Source organism: Spermophilus citellus (assembly GCF_964194105.1).
Source record: "Spermophilus citellus genome assembly, chromosome: 14".
In the NCBI taxonomy this organism is placed as follows: Eukaryota; Metazoa; Chordata; class Mammalia; order Rodentia; family Sciuridae; genus Spermophilus; species Spermophilus citellus.
Genome location: NC_138194.1, coordinates 5,852,366 through 5,876,859, shown reverse-complemented (window position 1 = coordinate 5,876,859; position 24,494 = coordinate 5,852,366). Strand labels below are relative to the sequence as shown.

At 38.9% G+C, this 24,494-nt stretch overlaps 1 long non-coding RNA gene across 1 annotated transcript; it reads left to right on the top strand.

Moving 5' to 3' along the window:
• Positions 1 to 4,587: 4,587 nt before the first annotated feature.
• LOC308633636 lies at positions 4,588 to 24,009 on the top strand. Its single transcript, XR_014018825.1, has 3 exons — positions 4,588 to 4,775; positions 8,693 to 9,392; positions 23,645 to 24,009. It is a non-coding gene; the product is annotated as an uncharacterized lncRNA (long non-coding RNA).
• Positions 24,010 to 24,494: the final 485 nt, after the last annotated feature.

Sequence of the window (24,494 nt, the reverse complement as noted above, 5' to 3'; positions counted from 1 at the left end):
AGGAAAAATATATATGAAAGAATATCCCCGTAGGGAAGGGATATATTCTGATCTACAAACAGTATGCCCAGAAAATGGACATGGGTTATCCTTATGGTCCATTTACCTGGGACATAACTGGAAGGGTGCCTTTTTTAATCCCCTTTTTCCCTCCCCCAGGTAATAGTTCTTAAAATGGAAAAGAGCTTCCTGCAATTATTTTAGGTTTGCTAAAGTATTGTTTTGGCAGAAAAGGGGGATGGTTTTTAGGGTTTGGCAAGTTGCCAATAAGCCTGCTTTTCCAGTTTTTTTTTTTTTTTAACTTCATATTTTCTCTCTAGGCTCTCCTCTCTCCTGGAAAAAAAAATGTATGTATGTATGTGTGTGTGTATATATATATATACACACACACATACATACATACCTGCCTCTTCCAAAACTCCATCCCATCTTCTCCTTCTTCTGGCCCTAAGACAGTTTGCTGCCTGATGCATTTGCCAACCCTCCTCAAAATTCCAAAAGGAAAGAGGAAGGTATCACATTGAATCGGACACTGGCACACAGACAGGGGAATCTGTTCCTTGGTAGAGGTGACATAGCTAGAGAGACTCTGAAAAGAGGAAATTCCCACTAGGCAAATGAGGGTGAATGATGTGTAAGGCCACTTTCATTGAGGCAATTTTCTTTCTTCTTCTTCTTCTTCTTTTTTTTTTTTTTTTTTTTTTTTGTGAAGGAGCAAGAAATGTGTTTCTTGCTCTAAATAAAATCCTCTGAAATAATTCTGCATCTGTCTAAAGTTATTTTATGCTTGTTCTCTAGTTGCTTTGCTGCTAAAATAATTCCCCAATACTCAGAAACAATTCTCCACCCCCACACACACCTCTCCTCCTGAATATCCTTGAAAATCTCTCAGATTATTTATAAAGTAGTGAAGGAAAATAATTTCAATCTTTAATTGGAAAGTTCATTTTTCCATACTAATCAACTGCATTTCCTTGGTTCCTCGTGGTTTTCAGTAAGGGAGAAACGTCCTAAAAGCCAAGTCCAGTTACAGAGAACATCCCTGGCCACGAAAACATTTGCTGGGATCTATAACTAAAACGCACTCCAAGTTTCCTAGATAGAAGTTTCTGGCTGACGGTCCCAACATGTAACTGAGGCACAGTGAGAAGTTAGTGTGTACTCTTGGGAAGCTCTCTTCCAGAGCAGATTAAAATCTTTTTTTTTTTTTTGGAGGGGGGGGTGTATTAAAAGACACTAATGCCTCTTTTCAAAACAGCAAAGATTCTTACTTTTGATTGAGTCTCAAAGAAAAAAAGATTTTTTTTTTCAAAAAAGGACTGGCACGTCGCCCTGTTTTTTTTTTTAATGGGGGAAAGTAATTTAATGCTGATATTTCCACTTTAAAAACTTCTTTTGTTGCAGCAGTGGATATGCCCGCGATTTCCAGCTTTCTGCGGTTAGCAATATTAAGTAACTTTTGGCGCCCTTCGTAAGACTTTTGGATATGGGACGATTGTTTGCGCCCTCTAGGCAAGGGCTGGATCCAAGTTCAGCACCAAAGCCCTTCACATCCGCTCCTGCTTTCTCTCCTATCTCCGCCAGCTCCCCCGCGCGGGAGGGGGGTGGAAGGCGGGGGATACACTACAAAGCACAGTTCCAACTACAGCCTTTGGAAACTAGACTGAGAAAAATACAGTAGAAGAGTTACAGTTACAGAAAGGCTTCTGGTAACTTTCTCTCCAACAGGCATAAATTTAAACACACACACAAAGAAACAGATGTTCCTCAAAGGGCAGACTGGGGGTAAAAAACATTTCCAACTCTCTCCTCTCTTCCCAGGTTGCAAAAGTAAATCCTTGTCCAGAGTTCACAAAGATACCAAGATACATGAGAGAGCAGAGATGGGGTTAAGGGAGACTAGACAGGGCAGGGTAGGAAACAGGTGAAGTATGAAAACTAGTTTACTGCAATCATATAAATGGCCCATTGTTAGGAAGGATAAACCCCTTATTGGAAATAACTGCTCCAATCATTTATTTTGCAAGTGGTAGGAGGCTGCCTTGAAATGGGATTGTCTCTGCGCAAAGGAGGCTCCTGTCATGCTCTCTGCTATCCATATTCTTCCTGGCACAGAGCCCAGCCTTGCATTTACTGTGTTTTATTTGCAGAAACGTTACCTTGCCAGCTTTAGTGAAATCCTCTTAGATATATAAATTACGTCAATAAGGTTTTACTTATATGTACATCTCAAATACCTCTCCTTTTGGAGGTTACTTAATAGGGAAATCTTATTAATATGATTTAGATTTTAATGCCCAAAGTAGTGAAGATAGCACTGGGATTCATAAGTGACAACACCATTTATTCTGTAGTTCTTACCAAGACTAACTTTATTAACTAGCATTTTCCAACATTTTCTTTCTCTAGTTTCAACCTGCTGGTCACTTGCAGACTTTTCTTATATGCATATAAACCTAAATTGAATCATGTTGCTGAACTGAGCATCGAAGTGAATTCTAACATCAAACTGCATTTGATTGGAAGGCCTAAAGCCTTGAGAAATAAATGGGAATTTAATAAAAAAAAAGGAAAGAACCCATATAATTTTCCATTCACTTTCCAATAGAATTAGGTGTCTATAATGTTCATAGAGGAGGAGGGAAAGGACACATCTTAGAAGCTGCCAGTTACTGTCTCCAAGACAAGCTATAGTTGGTTCCTACTGGACTGGCATCAAGGACTTGAACAAGAGGCCAGACTCCAGCTAATAGGTAGGGATTCAACAATCTCCCACACTTTCACCCTCCACAGGGGTTGTGACAACAAAAGGAAATGTGAACAGTCTTACTGTTTTATATGCTACTGACCATACAACCTAAATAGCAGAATTCAAGAAAATATACTCCCTTATCCTTTTCCTTCCAAATCTATAAAACAGCTTTCAGTCCACCTATGACACATTCTCTCTTAAAACTATTCTTTTGAGTTCAAGGGAAGATTGCCCATTTCTTCAAAGGATTTGAAATGCCAACGCTACTAAGAGAATCAGGGTGAAAAATTCTGTAATGCTGAGTATGCAATATCTTACTTCCCAAAGTTCACTACAGTCCCAAAATTAAGGTAAGATTTAGACACACATTTCCTAAATAAGTTGAACCTCTACTTCCAAAATAGTTACTAACTTCCTTAAATGTAAAAATAATAACTAATGCAAAATTAATTTTTTCCCTGATAGAATTTTTCCGAGTTTTCTTTCTCAAAGAGAAAAGGAGAAGGCGCACGATTCATGCAAAAAATTCCCCAATCAGCTTTTTCTTCTTCTTAAACTTGCAAACGCTTTCCTATTGTGCTTGCTAAATCCGGAAGAGCTTGTAGCTTTGACAGCTTGAACCACACCATCCCTTTCAGAGCCGCAGAGAACTTCAGATCTCCTCTGCCCCGCCCCCTCTGGCTCTTGCGAACCATTGTACACCCAAGCTTTCTTGTGATTGGATAAAGCTTTTGTCAATCTCTCAGGTTGTCTCATTGATTAGAGGATCGAATCGTCAATTATTCTCCCGGTCCAGACATTTCTTTTCGTGTTAGGTTGACTGCTGAGGCCAGACGTCTTTTACAGAACAGAGCACGCACAGGATTTACCCCCACCCCTTTCTGGAACCGAGCAAGCGCTAGGAGGAAAAAAAAAATCTGTTAAGCTCAGCAATTTTTTCAAATCCCGAAAAGAAAAAAAAAAAAAAAAAAGGAAACCCGGTCTCTGATCCACATAGCAAAAACACCATCCGCAAAGCTACATCTTTAAAACAAAACCATCACAATCGACATTTACGCAGCAATCACTTAAGTGCATATGCGAGCTAGAGAAATTTTAAAGTCTTAGTCATTAAGCAAAATCATTCTACCATTATTGTTTATAAAATGCATATCGTATAAATGTAAAATAGAAAGTTTAAGATGTACCACGTACCATTGCAATGTAAAAAGAGTACGTGAGAAACTTTAAAATGCTCAGACGAATTGCTTCATTTGTAGTCCCCCTTTTTTTGCATTTTAAAAATATCTAAATAAACTTGGAACCGTTGAAAACCCGGAAGAGGTTTTTTTTTAAACGCTGTTGGCCAATTGCAGGCTTCTTGGAGAATTTTTTTTTAACTCCAAATCAGAAGTCTTTTGCAATGGCAATGCACGCTGTCTCTCTCTCTTTCTCTCCCTCTCTCTCTTTTCTCCTCTCAACCCTCCCCCGCCCCTCCCTCTCCCTCTCCTGAAAAAGATCCAACCTGGACTGGCTGGGTCTCAGATTCTCTCTGGTTATGCCTGGTGTGCTTTGGATTGTATGAGACTTTGCAGAAGTTGCAATCCATTCCGCAGTCCCTCAGTTCCCTCCCTACCCTCTTGTTTATTTCCGCAATCGCTGCAATTTGCATAGTAACCACGGCGGCGGCTGCCTGCGGAGGGGACCTGGAGGGGGGCAGGGAAAAGGCCCTGCCCCCTTCTCCCCTCCTCCCGTCTCTCTCCCCGCCAGTCTCCTCCTCCCCCACTGCGTGTGGCCAATGGGAGCCCCTGCCTTCAGCGCAAGCTCGGGTCGGGACAGGGTTCGGAAGAAAAGCCCCTGTGTTACTAGGCCCCGCTCACGGGACCGTGTTTTTGGCGCAGTGGAAGTTCCCCTGCTTATGGATCCCGCAGCGAGTACTGGGAGATGTGAGGATATAGTACCTTCGCCTGAGGTTGTGCGGGTTCTGCAAGTTTTAATCAAGTCTGCACACCTGCTTTCACGGTTTCTTTTTCCAGAGCCTCTCGTGAGTTATTAGGCTAGTTCATGGTGGTTAGTGAGAGATTTAACCTTTATTTGCACTAGTATAGACCAAGAGTTAAAGATCCTCTTTGGTGCATTAAATCTAGAGAATGCAAAATGTCACAGAGAACTTACAGTAAGATAAAGCATCCACCCTGGGTTTTGGAAAGAAAAAAGACAGTGGCTCTATTTTCTGCAGATGGCTGAGCATAGAATTGCTAGGTGGGCTCCCTGAAGAGTAAAGCCATTCCTTTAAAGCAGAAGATACAGTGACAGCATACTGTAACTGCCAAGCATCTAATTTGCCAATATCCTTACAAATCCCGTGTTCCACAAAGTGTAAGGCAAGCCCTCCCTCCCCACAAGAGAAGAGCTGTTAAGAGTTTTGACATGGGGGGCGGGGGCCATTAAAGATAATTATTGGAACATGGAGTACTTCCTTTCACTGGTTTGTCTTATTTCATTAACCCAGACTCTTTCTTTAAGACCATGTCATCTGGATATTTCAATGTCAAAGTTTTTTTGTTTGTTTTAATCATCAAGATAGCCATTAGTGCAGAACAAGGGACAGACAGCTCTAAAAGGAGAAAGTATCTCTTTAAATGGAAAGCGTCACAACCAGGCTTTTGAGCTTTGTGTTGTTGCTTTTATTAAAAAAAAAAAGTGTTTGCTTCAGTTAAGTAGCTTAGGACATTTTGCTGAATAACTAACCGAGTTACAAGAAGAATGTCTGTTTAGCTAACTTGATAAAAATTATCCAATAAGTCAAAAAGAATAGAAAGCAACCTGGCAAGTTGTCAGATTTTCTTAATATTCTTGTAAAAGGACCTAATTAATAATAAGAATTTAGACAGTTGAATTAGAAGTCAGAGACATTTCATATTTTATTTTGAATCACATTTTGGGTTTTAGTTTTGCACTTCACGAGTAGTCAACCGATCAGCATTTCTGGGAGTTTTCATACTGTGCTGTCCTTGGCATTAGACAAGCTTTGCTCTTCTGGCCTGCTTTTCACCCAAGCAGGTATTCTCTTACTCTACAAAGCCTGTGGCATTTAATCCAGTCCTTCACTAAGCATGTCCACTTGGCATACTACTTTCACCTAGAAATACACTTGATGGCACATAGCTGTTTAAGTAAAAGAAAAAAAATGTGTTTCGAAGTAACAAAATTCTAGGCCTAGTTCAGCTGCTACCAGGTCTTGTGAACTTGAGACCATTATGTAACACTTATAAAATAGAACATCAACTTATTGGGAGAGTGGAGGGCTGTTTGTCAAGAGTTAAGAACCTCTGAAATGCAAGAGATATCAAGTTGTCTGTGTATTGCATTGCCATGGTCTAAATAATCCCTAATGCTAAGTAAGCCAGGCCTTGTCCATAGTTGATAACAACGAGTTTTCAGTACATTGTCTTTAGCTCATTAACTTGATTTACTGGGGTAGGTTGGCACCATTTTCAAAGTGACCTTTTATATTTCCATCTAGTCAACAAAAACATAGGCTTTGGAGTCAAACTTAACTTTTTAATGTTGGTCATACCATGGAACACTAGTCAAATTATTTAATCTCTGCAAGCTTTAGCTTCCCCATCTGGAAGATGAGAATTATTAAAATAATGTATGTAACATGCCTAGGGTATTTAGTGTACTCAATATGTGGTAGTTATAACAATACCACATTCTAGGCACCATGAATGAATAGAGAAGAATAAAACATTATCTCTGCCTCCAAGAAACTTTCAGTCCTATGGAAGAAGACACAAAGCTTAATAATAATATAATGTGATAAATCCATTTTAGGTATGTATAAAGAACAAATGGTAATAGAATGATCGGTTTTCTGTAGGTGTGACAATAATCATAGAGGCTAAAAAAGAGCAAATGATGTGTTGGGCCAGAAGTATAAACTTGTCAGGTGAGCAAGGGAGAAGCAGGACATTCCTCTCTGGGAAAGAACAGTGATGTCAATGTATATAATGGGCAAAAAAAAAAAAAAAATAGGAATGTATTTCTAATATTGCCTAACTTGAATTAGCTTGCTTTACAGGAACTAAGTGTGAAGTTACAAAAGCAGGCCTTGGCAAGAGTCTTAAGAACTATTTAAACTTTCACTTGGGAGACTGGGAAGACATCAGAAGTATTTAGCCAAGAGATGTAAAAGGTCAGATTTGCAAATTAGAAAGATCATTCTAGTAATGGAGACAAAGAGAACAGAAAGAAGAGGATATCTTGCGCTATGGCACAGCTGGAATGAATAAAAACAAAAGAAGGAAAAAAGAGTGGATGGCAGGAGAGAGGTGAGGAAGCAAGGGAAATCCAACACTGATATTATCTTTCAGGGATTTTGATCAACAGGAACAATTTAGAAGTGAAATATTTCTGGATCATGCCAAAATTTAAATATCCAGATGTACAGGATGGTCAGTAGTGTAAGAGGTTCTCTCTAGTCCACAAATTGCCACTTCTATAATCTTAAACCTACTAATATTAAATAATATTAAAATAATACCAGAAACAATAGCTTTTGTGGATTGTTTACATTGTTTTGACATTATTTTTGATTCTTCTTACTCTCTGAATTTTCATTCTGGTAGCCTCAGCTCTACCATGCCCTTGGAAATCAGGTGCACATCAAGTAGGGTGACTTTGTGTTGCCAACCCCATTGAGAGCCTCAGGTTTCCATGTAAGTTGGCTTTATGCCTTGAAAATAGTAGGCTCTTCCAGGAATTCTGCTTTGTTGACCCAAATAAAAACATAATCCTCTTGTAAGACATTGATATGGAAACTAGAACATCAGAGTCTTACAGAATTAGAGTAATAATTCAAAATTGCAATATTTTAAATAATCAATTTGTTTAATGTATAAACTAAACAATTTTGACACAGAGATATTACTTTACATTTTCTTGATTTGCCTAAATCCTATATCATCCAAAGCACTTTTTAAACAAAGTGACCACCACAGGCATTCAAAAGACTAACATAGCAATTTAAATGATAAACACTGCAAGTAAAATTAAACACAGGAATTAATGAGGCCTTCAAGTAACCAAGTTGTGGCAGACAATTGTCACTCCCCAACCCCCAATCTGTTCTTTCTCTAGTGCTGAATATATAGATGAATAGTTTAGAGTCAGCATTTCCCAGGCTTCCTTGCAGTTAGGTACTGTATTTCAATGCACAATCATAGCTTGCGCTGTTTTTTTTTTTTTTCAATTCAAAACTTGGTTTATAACCTTTCATTGTGTAATCATCACATGATATCATTCTGTTCATCATGCCAATTAAAAGGGAAACAGATCAGAAGTGCATTCACCAGTGGCATGTAGATGTATGTCAAATTCTTTTTTTCACACCGGAAAGATGCTTGCTAAATTGTCAGGAAGAAATGATGTACATCAACTTGGACTATTCAATTTTAATGTGTATTCACAAGTATTTTGTGCATCCTAATCTTGCACCAAAGACAGTTTAGTAATAAATAATTCTTTTTTTTAAGAGAGAGTGAGAGAGGAGAGAGAGGAGAGAGAGAGAGAATTTTTAATATTTTTTTTTTTTGGTTCTCGGCGGACACAACATCTTTGTTGGTATGTGGTGCTGAGGATCGAACCTGGGCCGCACGCATGCCAGGCAAGCGCACTACCGCTTGAGCCACATCCCCAGCCCCAATAAATAATTCTTAAGTAACATTGGCACAATAAAAAAAAACAGCTTTACATAATGGTTGCACCCCTCTTTTTGCAAACAAAAAAAAATTGGCTTAAAATTGGCAATGTTTATGCAGTGAAAATATGGTATAACATGCAAGTAAGTTCTTCCTTTTTCTTTTTTTAAACTTCTTAATGAAATGTGAGCAGAACTGTTGAGTGCAACTTTCATGCCACTTGCTTAGAAGAAATTGTGCTTGTGGCTCTTCCCAGAGGCTGCAATGAGGCCATCTTAGAGCCCTAACTTCAACTATGAAGACTAGGACAGTGGCCTGGGAGAGAAGACAATGATAACAAGGAAGGAACTTGAGTCCCTAAATGACCTCATGGCGCAGAGCTACTTCTACAGTCTGAATCATATTTAAGCCACTTTGTTTTGGAGTTTCTGATACAACAGCCTGTCCTTTACTCTAGCTAATAATCAAGACTATAAAACAATTTCATAATAACTTTGAGTAGTTTTCTCTCAGAAATCATATGGCCTTTCCCTAACCTGGTACATAATACATTTGATTTTATTATCAGTCTTCTTCCCCAGATTCCCTCCTGCTCAGTCTCTCCCCCACTGTACCCTCATCTCAGCTCCAGTAAATGACTCACTTTTCGCTTTTCATCACTTCCTAACACACCACGCATGTTAATCCCTCTTTTTTTCCCTTGTTTGCATGATTCCTTCTTCCCAGAAGCCCCTCAAAAGTTTTTCCCTGTTCCATTCCTTCTTTCAAGAGCCAAGTGCTACTTACCAACTTCCCCCAGAAGAACTGGTCAATCCCTCTAAGCTCTTTCATTCATCTACAATAGCTCTGTTCACATTACACATCCGCTATTTATTTCTTTCTGTCTACTAGACTATACGCTCCTTTAAAGTGCAATCATTTTATTCATCCTGTATGCCTGGAAGCAAAGTGTCAAAGTGAGTATCAAACCCTCAATTAATTGGTGATGAATTAATGTGTGAATTAATACATGAACAAATGACTACCTTTTTCAGCCTTGCACTCTGATAGAAAATAGGGTCAGGAGTAAGATCAGTGCAAGATGGCATCATCATAAGAGGATATTTCTAAGTATAAATAGCAAAATATTGAATTTGCCCTTCATAGGACATGCACATGTTATCATCTGTACCCTTCCTGCTGGGTCAGGCATTGCTATCTCATCACACAATGGAGGAAACTGAGGCTCAGGAAAGTATGGGGAGCCGCTCAAGGTCATTCACTTAGTGAATGGTTGTATAGAATATTCAGTTCATTTAGAATCCTTCTCCAATGCTTTAGCTTGTGTTTAGGCCTCAATTTTTTTTAATTTTTTTTTTTTAGTTGTTGATAGACCTTTATTTTATGTGGTGCTGAAAATCGAACCCAGTGACTCACACATGCCAGGCAAGTGCACTACGGCTGAGCCACAGCCCCAGCCCAAGGCCTCAAATTTTTAAAAGTACAATTTTGATGGTTAGCTGGCTCTAATTGTAGCCTAAGGTAAATATATTGACTTGGTTTTTGTTTGTTTGTTGGGCACTGGGCTTTGATCCTGGGGCCACTCAACCTTTGAACTATATCCCATCCCTTTTTTATTGTTTATTTTGAGACAGGGTCTTGATAAGTTTGCTGGGGCTGGCCTGGAACTTATGATCCTCCTGCCTCAACTTCTCGAATAGCTGGGATCCCATGTGTACATCGCCACACTTAGCCGGGACCCATCTTCTTATCTTGTATACACCACAATAAACTGCACAAGACTGAAAGTGATGTCCTATAACTGAGCTGCTAGGAAAGCCAAAGAGGAAATCCTGCCTGAAATAGAAGCAGCAAAGTATGAGTTGACAATTTACAGGAGAAAGCTGAAAGAGAGCTCAGAAATTTCCAGCTACCACAGTTTACAGATGACAAAACTGAAACTACCAGAGTTAAGGAGCTAGCTCGTGGCCAAACAGCTGGTAAAGAATTAATCCCCAGTCCAGTGCCAGTTTCATTACATCATGCAAAGGATATTTTTCAGGAATGAGAAAGGAGTGAGTAACTATCTCTGGTATCAAAATAAGAAAGAGGCCTGGGAAAGGAAAGAATTACTGTCAATGAATCTGAAAGAGGAGAGGAAACAGTTAATTGCTTGAACAAAATCCAGGCTAGTGCTTAAAGATTTACCCAAATGTGTTTAGATAGTTAAAAGATAATTTTCAGGAGAAATAAATGAAGGTGAAGGCAGGAGTCTAGAATCCTAAGTAGAGTCATGACTAGATACTTAGAGCTGTCTGCCGACTTGGGTTCCTATTCTCTACTCCTGGTGGCCTTGGGCACTTCAACTTCTCTGACATCCCCTCAGGCTTTCTTCTCTGTAAAATGTAAATAGAATCAGCGTGGCTTGCTTCAAGTAGTTTTGTGAGGACTCAAAGAAATCATGAATGTGAAACTGTTCAAAACATTTAAGTTTCTGTTCTATAAAGGCCTGCTCCACCAATAGTTGTTAGTAGAGGTTTATATAGAGCAAATGTGGTTATTTAATCATATTTATCCTGCCTGTATCTTGTCGGCTTTAGAGTAGAAGTATATGTGTAACACACACACAATCTATTAAGATAAAAATAAAGAGTGGCATCAAGGACAACATTCAAAGAGATTCATACTTTGTTAAATTTGACTTAAAATTGTGACTTTCAGGGCTGAAGCTCTAGCTCAGTGGCAGAGTGCTTGTGTAGCACATGTGAGACACTGGATTTGATCCTCAGCACCACATAAAAATAAACAAACAAAATAAGGACATGCTGTCCATCAACAACTACAAAAAATAATTAATTAATTAATAATTGTGACTTTGAGTTTCCTGCCAATGAATTCAAAGAGGGAAAAGTAAAGACTTAGGAGAGGTACAATAATAACATGATTTTACAATTCTAGAAAGGTTATCCAAAAGCAACATGGATGTTCTGAGGTCTGAAAAAGTTTGACACATGATCTCCCAGCACCACCTTTTCCAGTGCCAGGGTATATACATAGACCCTGTGGTCATGTCCAGGTCCAGCTTCCTCTGATGCATTCAACCAAGTGCTCAGTTGCTGTGTAATAGTCCAGCCAGGATAGAACCAGAGAGAGTGGGAAGGATGGGAACCCCTCAGCTACAGCTCAAGGGCCTTGAGCTATTGGTACTAGTGCTCTCACTGAGCTAAACCAGAATGTCCATGCATAGCTATAGGCCCAGAAAATCAGCAGTAAAGAAAGGCAAGCACTGCTGGAGACTGGCTACTTGCACCGGTTGTCTTCACACATTTGTGATGATATTCCTAAGTCACATTAGACCCTCCTCAAAAAAAAAAAAAAATTAGGAAGGAAATGGGAACTTGACAACCCAGTTGGCATGGACACTGGCTTCCAACTCTCTTTTCCAAACTTCCCTCATAGCTCTTCATAAGGTGACCCAGGATGCAGTCGGCAAAGGAACTCTAACAAAGGATACTGTAGAACTGAGGTGGTTCTTGTTTGATATAACAAGCAGAGTAAGTGGGTAGCGTGCCTCAAACCAGGATTACAGATAAACTTAGAAACATAACAGGAAAAAAAATGCCTATGTAGATCAGGGTAGGGAAATAGGATACAATCTAATAATGTGGGTTGTTCGGTTCTATTTTTTTATGTTTTCTACTGGAAATTGAATCCAGTGGCACTCTGCCACCAGCCCTTTTTATTTTTTATTTTGAGGCCGAGTCTCCCTAAGTTGTCTGGCTGGCCTTGTGATCCTCCTGCCTCAGCCCCCACCAAGTTGCTGGGATTACAGGTGTGCACCACTGTGTCCAGCTAATCTGATAATGTTTGGATGATCTCATAGGGAAATGTCAACATTTTCTTGTCAAATTGTGGTAAAGTATGTATAATACTACATTTATTGCTTTAATAATTATTAAATGTACAACTCTGTGACACTGAGTAGATTCACATTGTCGCAAAACCATTACTACCATCCATTTCCAGAACTTTTTCATTTTCCCAAACTGAAATTCTGTATCCATTAAAAAATTCCATGCTTCCTCCTCTTCCTCTTCCCAGTGCCTGATAATATCATCATATTTCAATATCTATGAATTTTACCACTGTCAGTATCCTATGCAAGTAGAATCATAAATATTTATTCTTTTGTGACTGGCATATTTCATTTAATATAAAATGTCTTCAAGCCTCATTCATGTATAACATATGTCAAATTTCCTTCCTTTATGCAGCTGAATAATATTCCATACATGTCTATACAACATCTGTTAATGGACACAAGCAGTTTGCTTCCAAAACTTTTGGTTGTTTTGAATAATGCTGCTATGAACATGGATGTGCATAAACATCTATTTGAGTTCCTGCTTTCAAAGCTTTTGGGCATAGACCCAGAAGTTGAACTGCTGGATTACATAGTAATTTTATTTTTTAAATTTGAGAAGGAAGGAACAATCTTATTTTTTTTCTTTGGATAAAATATTGAATAATTTCTTTAATTAATTGTGTCGCTTATGAATTTGATTTTATGAGCATTAGGAATTTTGGATTCTGGTCCCAGCACTCCCACTAATTGTGTGATTTCAAACATATCTTGAGTTATCATGACCACTTTCAGTTTCTTCATCTGAGAAATCTCCCAATCTCTGCAACTCTCCTCTTCTCTAGTAGTGCTGGGGATTGAACCCAGGACCCATACATGATTGACAAATGCTGTACCACTAAGCCACACTCCCAGCTCTGAAAAATATCTTTGAACTACTTGGATATCCAAGATCTTTTGAAATTCTGGAGATCTATAGTTCTGTATAAGAGAACTATATGTATATAGGCTCATTCATTCATTTCAGAAATATATTTGAGTGCTGGAGCAGTTGCTTTCTCAAAGATAAATAAATATGGGGCTGGGTTGTGGCTCAGCAGTACAGCACTCACCTAGCACATTAGAGGCCCTGGGTTCGATCCTCAGCACCACATAAAAAATAAATAAATAAAGATAGATATATATATATATATATATATATATATATATATATATATGTAATATGTGTTATCTAGGAGCTATGGGAACCAGAAGGAGGTAGGCTAGGGTGATAGTTAAAATAAATGGTTAGTTAAAGAAAGAAATGATAGCTAAATAAAATGGCCTGCTAGCTATTGGGAGGCTGAAAGGTTGAACTTGAAACAGAACATACTGGTCCTTGTGATGAGATTTTAAGATCATAAATTTTACCATGACAATTATGGGGAATCAGTAAGGGATTTTTAAAAGGTAGTAATAGGAGGAGTTTTTGTTTAGAAAAATTACTCTGATAGCACTGTAGAGACAGATTGTGGAGGTCCAGAAACAAACTAGCTAACCTTCTTGCCTTCATTATCTCATCCCCCCCACCTTTTTTTTTTTTTTTTTTTGAAAATGGGAAAGTTAATCAAGCTGTCCCAGAGCTTAACCTGGAACAAAAGACACTTGATTGAACTCATTTAATCTTGATAAATAACACTACACTATACTTCTCTTTACCATGAAAAGCATGGTCACCACTTCTCCCAAAACTATGTAAACTGCTCAGCTGATCTCTTCACTATTGTTGATAATACATTAACATCTTCAGGTCATTACTTTGCCAGCTAATGGTTTAGAACTACAACATTAGAACACTTGAGAGAATTCTGATGGGAGTTTATTATCCTTTTGTAACATTAGAAAGTAAATACTGTGTTGGGGGGGTGTATAGCTTAGTGCTAATGTGCGTGCTTAGTTAGCATGCTTGAGGCCCTGGTTTGGATCCTCTGTAACACACACACACACACACACACACACACACACACACACTCATATAATCACATATTAATATAATACTTCACATTTTATGAGAAAACTTTACAAAGTACATATTTGACCAGGTAGAATTTTTCCCTAATTGTGATAAGAAAAGTAGTTTAATTCTGGCTTTATCTATTATTATTTATATATACAATGCACTGTTTAAAAAATCATAGAATTACACTGTGATGCTATTTTCCTCTCTTATATATCTTATTTTCTATGCTATTAAAGTTACAAGTTGGGCTGGCATCAGCAGAATTTCGTACCTATGGAAACAATGAATAATCCCTCTAAGGCCAATATTTTTAATGGGTCAAGAAAAGAAGTCGGTTTCTATCTCAGATCACATGACTGCAGAAATAGGGTGTTTGGAAAAATACTCTGGGTTTTAATATGCAGGAATAATGCCTAGGTGTATTGCAGATGTTAAGATTCATTTAATTAGTAATGCCTTGCCCAGTAATAATATAATGCTGGAAATAATGGAATTTACTTTCAATACATTTTGTCAGCTTGGCATAGTTTTTATTTTGTGTTTACCAAGGAAAGAAAACCAAAATGAGAGCAAGGAGAACCAATTATAAAGAGTGCCTAAATTTGGCGATGATGCTTGAAACTGCCAGTTGGTTGCAAGCAGGGTCAGATTGAAAGCTGAAAAATTAAAGTTTGTAATGTAGTTGGTATGCTTATAGTATATTGAAGAAAGTGTGTTTTTTTTTTCAAAAAGAGGCCAAAGAATGCTGCATGTTTCTGGTTTTAACATTATTCTTATTAGTTTGCTAGTCCTTGCATGAGCTATAAAGTTGACAATAAATCAAACATATTTTAATTTGTTGTGAGATAGCAGATAGAAGCAGAATTTTCCAAGCTGGTCCTCTGCCAAAGTATTTCTACTAGCTCTACTCTCTACCAAAATTTATGCCATCATAATTTTTTTTTAAAAAAATTGAACTATCAATTAAATTCAAGTTTGAAAAACATTTACTGAATGTTGCTGGTCTGCCAGGTACTACATTAGGTTTGGGGATGCAGGACAAGTAAGGGATGATCTGGTCTTTTAAAGCCTGTGATTTTAGGCAAGTTTGGGTTATATTATTTGCCATAAAGCTAGGTTAGTAACAACATATTACATGTGGCATTGCATCAAATAGAAAGTTGCAACCCACCTCTCTGTCCCCCTTCACATCCAGAACCTTTTATTAATAGGACTATCTTTTTGAAACACTTATTTGAATATCAGATAAACAGTAAGTACTATGTCCACAAATCTCAGCATGTCAGTAAATTCTGAAAATGTAATATGGATGATATTTGCTGCAAATCAGATTAAAATAGTTATTACTGTTGAATTTAGTTTCTCAAAGTGGGAAATTGAGAAGACAATTTAACTCTATGTTACAGATAATTGAAAGAAACACTCACTGCAATATCAAGTGTTAGTTAAAATACTGTTTGAATCTGTTTTTGTTCTTAGTTTTTGTAGCATGTCCAGAAGGGAATTTTTCGTAGTAGAGAATAAAGTTCCCACAGTCACCTGTTGTTTCCTGAGCTAAATGCTCTTAACTCAAAAGGTATTGAAGAGCTTATGAAACTCATCCCCCTTTCCTTCTTTTTCTTTTGTAAAGTTAAATAAAACCCATGGTTTTACAAGGGTCTATATTGTTTTCACATTGTTACTTGATCACTCTAATTGTTTCAATTTGCTCAATACTTTTGCTTTAATTTTTTCAGATGTAACATTATAACCTTAACTATTATAAATTGTTGTCTTAGTGTGTATGACAACAGCAACAGACTTCCATAGTCTGTAGATAAAATAATTTCATGAACCACACATATACACACAAAATTCCTCAGCTTTTAGAGTAATATATAAATTTAATAGAAGAATACTAACTTGGAATTAACAAGCACTTCAGTGATGGAATAATCCCTATATGAGAATTCTGAAGTTTTTTTTTTAACCATGATATTTTATATCAAAACCCAAATCAACTAATTAATAAAATGTTATAATTAATATTTGTAGTATCAGGTATTTATAAATATCAGCAAATAAAATATTCATTTACCTTAATAAAAAGTTCTAAAGCAACAATACAGTAAAATTTTTACTTAACTTTTTCTACAATAAAAAGTTTGGTTTGCCATTTTCTTACCCTTTAAAAAATCCATATCAAGAAAGTTTTTAAAAGGCAATTTTGTTACCTGACTCTGTCATGGCAAAGCATGGCTACATAGAAGATACCACAAAAGGTATTAACTCAGGGCTGGGGTTGTGGCCTAGGTGTGGTATAGCACTTGCCTAGAACATTTGAGTCACTGGGTTCAATCCTGAGCATCACATTAAAATAAATAAATAAAATTTATTGTGTCCATCTACAACTAAAAAAGATTTTTTTTTTTAGAAAAGTATTAACTCAGATTAACTATAGGGGAGCACTCCACAAGTTCTGGGCCCTGCCTTATGCCCAACAAAAAATTCTTTGCTAGTTTTTGTATGTTCCTATGTGAATTTACACATTGTGATAAGTCACATTTATATAGCTATAAATTAGACTCATACTCAACTTTGAAACCCTGAAATCTGGGTGTTTAAGAAGAAAAGGACAATGAATATCTGCTGCCTGGAAGAGTACTGGCTTCCCTTGAGTTGGTAGACCACCTCTCTGTAGCCCTACATGTTAACCTACTTCCATTTGTCTCTTCTCTAGTGGCTAAATTATAATACCCCTCTATTTCCACATAATGATAACATGGAAGTTGTGTACTGTCTATAGATTGTGGGTTGTGAAACGACGGCTCAAAAATGTAACCAACTTACTATGTTTTAAATGTTATTTTCCAATCTCTCCCCTCCTTCCAGGGAAATAGAGGTCTTCTTGCTTCTACTATCTATAGGTTGGGATCACATATTAAGATGAGACTGAAAGAACCATCTGGATGACGCTGCTGGCTTTCTTTAGGGCAGCTACTCATTTGCAATCTACTCTGTATTTAAATCCTTTAAAACTACAAATATACTTTGAGAAAGTTACATCACTGTAAACAAAGACACCTTGCTTAAGTTATTATTATGCAACACTGTGACATTACTTACACATGACACTGCAATTATCTTCTCAATTTGACAAATAACACTATAGCTGTGTAGGCAGCTTCAGGAGAAGTAAAAACATAGGATAAACATGTCAATGCTAATGTTTATGAATGAAAAAGGTTTTCCTATGCCTGAAACATACTCAAGTTTTGTCCTGAAAACAAAATGGGATGTCAAAATTGTCCTCCAAATCTTCATAATACTACTTTTTAAATGTAGATTGGCAGTCTGATATAATCCCTATGCTTGGCTACAGAGAATAGGGACATAGTATTATAGTAAAATTCTGGATGTGCTTTTTAAAAATTTACAGGCATCATTACACATCTAGCAATAAATTTGTTAATTAGCCATCTCTCTCTCTCTCTCCCAAAAACAAACCAAATAAATAAACAATAAAATAAGAAGGTGCCTGTAACCCCTGGGTTATGACTGCACCAGGTGATCTTTATCAGATCTGGGAGAGAAATTGCCTCCCGCTGCAGTTCAACTGCTGCGGTGGCTTGCTGTTTAAATAGAAGACCAAGGAAACATATTCTGGACACATTTTTATTAAAAATCTGATAAACAGACAAAAAGGATCAGTTTTTAAAGGAAAAAAATGATAACCACTTGTCAGAAGAAAAAAGCAAGTGAGGACAAACGATCCCCACAAGTGCCTATGAACATTTCTCTCCGGTGGCTGTAGCAAAGCTCACAAGGACGGAGAACCAACAAGGAGGAAGTGAGAGAAGGAAAAAACAGGATTCAAAGCGTCATCTCCATATCTGCAATGGTATGGCCTCCCCAAAGCTCAAAAAGCAAAAGCGGTGGTGGCCATTTTCATATATATATATAAACAGAAAAGCTTTATTTCCCTTTCTGCACTACCAACAGCTTGGTTCTTTCCCGCAAAGGTAAAAAAAAAAATTATTTATTTATTAAAAAACGAAACAAAACAAAAACAAAAATGCAGGTACAAAACCCAATCCACATACATCCTTTGAGACTTCTGCAGTCAACTCGTTTCCATTTGGCAAGTTGCACTCAAGGAGACGCGATCTTGAAGAATCAATCCGTGCTCGCTCATCCGCGCCGCCGCCGCAGTGGCCACAAAATTAGCGGCTCCGAGGACATTTTTGCCGCAGTGCACGTCCGCCGTATCCACCGAACACTCGAATGAATAATGAAAGCATAGCGTGGAGACAATCAAGTTGATTTATCACGCAAAGTAATTCACTGCTTCAGTCCGGCTCTTGGTTCTGTCACTTTAAATCACAAACGCGCGCATACACAGATCCATAGGCGCTCACACATGCACGGTACACGTGTGTGCGTGTGTGTGTGTGTGTGTGTGTGTGTGTGTGTCCGCGCGCGCGCCAAAGCCAAGTGGAGATTCCAAATTGCTTCACGTATATGAAGGGGGTGGGGGAGAGCAAAAGAGCCCGTCACCCCAATCCCTGCCTCCACCTTTTGCAGCGTGGACGAGTGGCTTGTGATGCAGCTTGGCGCAAAATAAAGTCTGAACAAAACTAGACTGTGAGACTAGCACGTCCCGGAGTGAAACCAACTGACGTTAACGCAGACTCTGTAAAGACTCGGATCATTTGCAGGCAAAACTAAAATTCCCCCTCTTTAAACAGGAAAAAAAATCATTAATTGGGGTCAAATCTAAAACTCAGCTTTTAAAATGCAGGCACATGTGGGAGACTCCGCTTTTGCAAGTTCCTGGGTCAACATCTGGTGAAGACATTCCAGAAACACATCTGAAAGGAAGAAAGGAGTAAGACAGCCCCTTCTTTATATCTCTTGGGCCAAAAAAGGTTGTTAAAACTTTTTTTTTTTTTAATATATAAGTGTGCGCTTAGTCTAAATACTTTTATAGTCTAAATACATTTTGTCAACTCTCAAGGCAGTCTGGGGTGGGGGAAGAGGAATGAACTTGGTAAACTAGAAGTAGGGGTTCTTTGTAAGTTTGGGAAGGTCCTTTTTCCATGGTCCTCTTTGCTCATCTGCAGAATTGCAAAGGGTAAATAAATGATGTGCTTTCTAAGGTCAGTTTTTGTACATACACACCATGATTCTATCTAGGAGGGACTGATGATGGGGTGATAATGTAGAGAGAAAAAGAGGTCAACATTCTTCAGGTGGCATCTGTTTAAACTGATGGTGATAAAAGGGATGAAACCAATAAGCCTGAATCTTTAACAATAAAAAGTGTGTCTATATTGAGAGCTGTTATTGTCCTAGTTCTGAAGTGTGTGTGTGTGTGTGTGTGTGTGTGTGTGTGTATATATATATATATATATATATATATATATATATATATATATATCTTTGAGAATGACAATGTAATCTTACAATTATATTTTTGAGGAAGGAAGAAAAGACTATTTTCAAGGATCAGCCAGAAGGATTTGGGGATTAGCACAATTTCAATGTACTTGTTTATTAATAATCTGTAATACAAAATGCATCAAAATATTTGATAATTCAGGGAAAAATAATTTTTTTAATGCACAAGAGCTCTGTGCCAGTTTGGCTGTCTAGAGTGACCAAATTAATAGGATTAATTACTCCCTGACACTTTTCTGGAATACAGCTCTCTAAGCAGGGTCATATGCAGGGACTACTGTTAGATACCCTTCTCATCCTTATGGAGAGTGGTGGAGGGCACAGGTGCTAGAGTCAACCACTAGCTAGTTTTGACATACACTAGTTGAGTTATCATAGCAAATTAGTTAGTTTAGTTGTGCCTCAGTTTCCTGCATTTATAAAGTAGGGATTATATCAGCAACAAATTCATAGGGCTGTCATCAGAATTAAATGAATTATCAAATCAGTAAGACCAGAGCATGGCACATGTAACAACTCAATGGATGTTAGAAGTTATTATTACTCCCGTGTAAACACAGGGAAAGCAAGGTCAGATATAATAGAGGAATTTTTGAACTGCTCCTGGATTTCAGCTGAGGCCTCTAAGCAGTTTATTTTATCTGGCTTTTATGATGTCAGCATGAAGAAAGGAGCTCAGCAGACTTTATTATTATTAAGAATAGGCCAGAACATTCCTTACCAAAACTCCAATCCCATTCATACAAGAGTTAAGGTACTGGAAAAAATTTCACTTGACCAGATCAGTGGAAATATGCACCATTGACTCTATATGTTGAGTGCATGCTTATTAATCAGTGTCATGACTATCCAGGTGGGAGGAAGCCGAGGTTTACTTTGGAGAGAAATTTCCAAGGCATCAGTTTCTGCCTGTTTCTCTTGTGATGCTTTCTTTCCTACACAACTTGTTACCTTAGGCTTAGTTTCTGTAATTGAATTATGAAGTCAAAACAATCTCAAATCTGCGGAGTGCTCCTTTGTGTCATTATTAGTTTAAAGGTAAACAGGGCATCCTGAATTTCTCTCCCCTCCTAAGGACCCCCAAGAGTGCAGACTTAAACCAAGTTTTAGGAAGGGTCACAGGAATAGAATGCTTAAGGGAGAAATTCTGCTAGTGTTTGCAATTTGGGATTGGAGGAGAGCCGCAGTTAAGCTTTATAGAGGAAGTGGAGATTAGGTGTTTCCAGAACAAGGTAGGCGCTGGCAGGCTTAGGTCACTGCTTGTAGGAGAGTAATGCCCCACGGCTTTCCTCGGTGCACTCTGAAACCCTAGTTGCATTAACTGTTTTAGCAGGGGCAGGTAGAGAGACTGGCCCTGTCCCTGGCGGCTGGCCTGGGATACTAGCGGGATGGCTTCCGACGCCAACCTCAGCGGGTTGCAGGCTCTGGGGTTTTTCTCCTTCCTCCCGAAAGTGTCTGGCTGAGAGTTAGGAGAGAAAAGTTCATTTAATTTAAGTGCGCGCGTGAACGCACGACTCTACTTGGTCAATCTTATTAACACAATTTCCAAAATAAATGAATAAAAATACAGACAAAGGTGCACTGCCTTCTACTCCACCTGCTTGCCTTCCTACTTCTCGCTTGTGAGGACGGAACGAAATTCTAGCCGGAGGAGACCTCCGCCCCAACTATCACGATCACACACGGCGCAAAACTTTCCTTCTAAAGAGCTGCTCGAAGTTTCGAAAAGGAAACCCAAGATACCCACATTTTAAAATTTTTAGAAGTTCAACTTGGGAAACCTAGCGAATGTCATTCGTCTCTTTCCGCAGCAACTGGGCACCCAGGCGCTGCACATACTTGGCCTCCAAGAGCATCCCGAGACCTCAGGAGTATTCGGGCTTCTGGGGGAATTTGAGCTTAAATAAATTCCTTTCTGCTCTCCATCGCCACCCACCCAGACCATGGGGATCTTCCACTTCAGACCCTAAGAACCGGCTGGGATGGGGGTGGTGGTGGTGGACGATCCCAGCTGGAGGCGCAGAAGCTGCTGGGCAAGGTCATGACTGAGAGGTTGCTGGAGGAGGCGGTGGGGCGCAATGGCTGGGCGCCGCCCTCTGGCCTGGGAGCTGACCTCGAGCCACGCCCCCTTCTTTACCGCTGGTCTGGGCGCATCCCTGGGGAAAGGAGGAGGCAATGTAGCAAAACCGTGCAAGTTTCACCATGCAAGATGAAACCCACCGAGTTCCCGGGCGAGTTGTCCAGAAGGAGATCAGTTGCCCAATGAATTTTCAAAGTTCTCCCTGCACTCTCCTCCCTCCCCCAACCCAGACCTGTGGGAAACCTTTGTCCCCTCGCTCTGCGACTTTCACTTCCAACTGGGGGAACCTTGTCCTTTAAGGTCTGGTTTTCTACGTTATTCGTGGGCCCACCAATTCAGCAACTTGTCCTTCCATCCTGTTCTAGGGTGTCATGAGGAGAACAAATTTAATTTCTTTTTCTTTTTGGAGAGAGTATTGCATGAATTTAAATTTTCCTAGGCATTAAAAACTCAAGCCAAATAAAAACAAATCAACACATACACATAACAGGAAAAACAAACAGCAACACCTTTCCTGTTCACAAGAGTGGATAGTGGGGTCAATCCAAACTTTCCTGGGCCAGTCTTAGCAGAGTTCCTCAATCTTTCAGGAAAACAGAGCCTCTTTCAAGGACTAAATAAAATTGCAGTATATTACCATGTTTACAATGTTTTGCAGAGGCAAGATTTCCTAAAAGTGACTTCCCAGAAATATATGGAAAAGTAAATCTGCTTACAGGAAGGGCCTGCTAAAGAGAAAAGGGGGAAAGGCAGGACCCAATCCCAGTTTAAAAACCACATCTTCTAAGTTTGAAACCACAGCATTTGATATTGTGGGACCACAAGGCTAAAGAGATGGAGTGAAGGCCTCTGGAGCTGACAGGTTGCAGACCTTCATTGCTGTTTTTCACTGCTTGTTGGAATTCCCCAGACTTTTTTTTTTTAAGTAATTCTTCCTTCTAGCACCCAGCATTACCACTCCATCCTCCACCATCCTCCACTCCCCCTTCACCTTTTATGTTTGTGGTATATGTTTGTACCCTGAATCAAGTTTGCTCCTCACACATTTAAAGTGGATAAGCTCTTGTTCTTTAGCTGGCAGCCTGTGGACCCAGAGTGGGAATGTTGGTGCCAATGTAGATGACAGTGTGTTTGTTCCTGTTATGTTATCTGGGGGAATCCGCCACCTTAATTATTTTACCCTTGAGCGTTTGTGATTTGTATAAGGAACTCAAGAGAAAAGTTGCAGAGTTTGCAATTTAGTGATTTGTCAGGCAGGAAAGCTTGTGAGAGTCTTAGACCCTATAACTCAGGGGGAAATGACCAAGAGTGCTTTGCTGAGAGAGTATATCCTTCTGGCTTCATGAAGATAAAACTGCTTTCTGTAAATTTAAAAATATTCAATTACCAGTGTACCGAGTCTCCACCCCACCAGGTCTTAGCAAATACAAATGTACTCCAAGCATTTCTGGTCCTTCTGTGGTTACTATGCTATTATGCAGTACCTTATTAAACTATCTCTTTGAATAGTGACTACATCTTTTACAAAGTTTCTTGCTCTTTTGCACCTGATAAGTTGCAAGTTGTCCTGTGTGCAGTACAACTTGCCTTTGAGCCCTTGTCAGGCTTTCAACCTTTGAATAGGGAGTATTCTAAAGGCTACATTTTAGTCTTCATGGATAAAAATGTTGCTTTCATTCTGTATACCAAATGTACCTGGTGCAAAGTGGGGAAGTTTATAAGAGATCAGAATTAACGTTGCTAACATTGGAGAGAGTTTCAACATGCCAGGCCAAGCCTGCTTAAATGCCAGGGCAAGTTACCCAGAACTCACTGCCCTGTAGGTTCCTCTGTTTCTCTCATCCATCAGGTCCTGGCTCCAGAGCTGGGAACTAGCCTTACACCTGCTGATTTTAAAGCCGCAAATTCAGCTCAGGCCACCAGGAGCAGGAGGACCCCCTTTTCAGTTGGAACTACTGCATCAAACAAGTGCCAGAAGTTCACAAAAGGAAAAACATTTTGCTTAAGTGTCTGTCCTTTCTTGTGATACACTTAGAGACCAGATCCGCTGATATTATAAAGTAAACTCTACCAAAAAATGTGCAGGGCATCAGGACTCCGACTTGGGACTCCTTGAAAACCAGAATGTTAATCTTGCCTCTCCTTTTTGTTTCCGACGCTCTATTTTCCTTTCAGTCTCTTTCTTTCTATGTTCCCTACCTCCTGAAGTATGAGATTAATAATAAAAACCAGCCTATTTTACTTAAAAAATAAATTTTCCACTAAATTTGAGAGCTGATGTTGCCATCAAACTCTTCATTAATCTACCGAATTGCTCACCATAACTTTGCTGCCAGTAATGTCAGCCACTGTTGGCCTCTTACAATTCACTTCATTCTTTCAAGGACTTTGAGAAAAGTGTGATGAACGGGAATGGGAAGAACACCGCCCCCAACTTTTATGTATTTTACTTTCTCAGACCAAAGAAAAGGACTCCAAGCAAAATAATAAACTTTATGTAGTTTACTTTTAAATTATTTTCCTCCTTGACTAGATTACTCAGCTTTATTCAATTCCACACTAATGTCTTTCTCCACGTTCTCACTAACCCACTCTTTAAGCCTCACCCATTGAGACTGCTCAAAGTGGGAAGGAGGCCCCACATATTTGTTCTCTGGTTAAAAGCGCTCAATTTCAGAAGATCTGGGGAAAAAATGTCT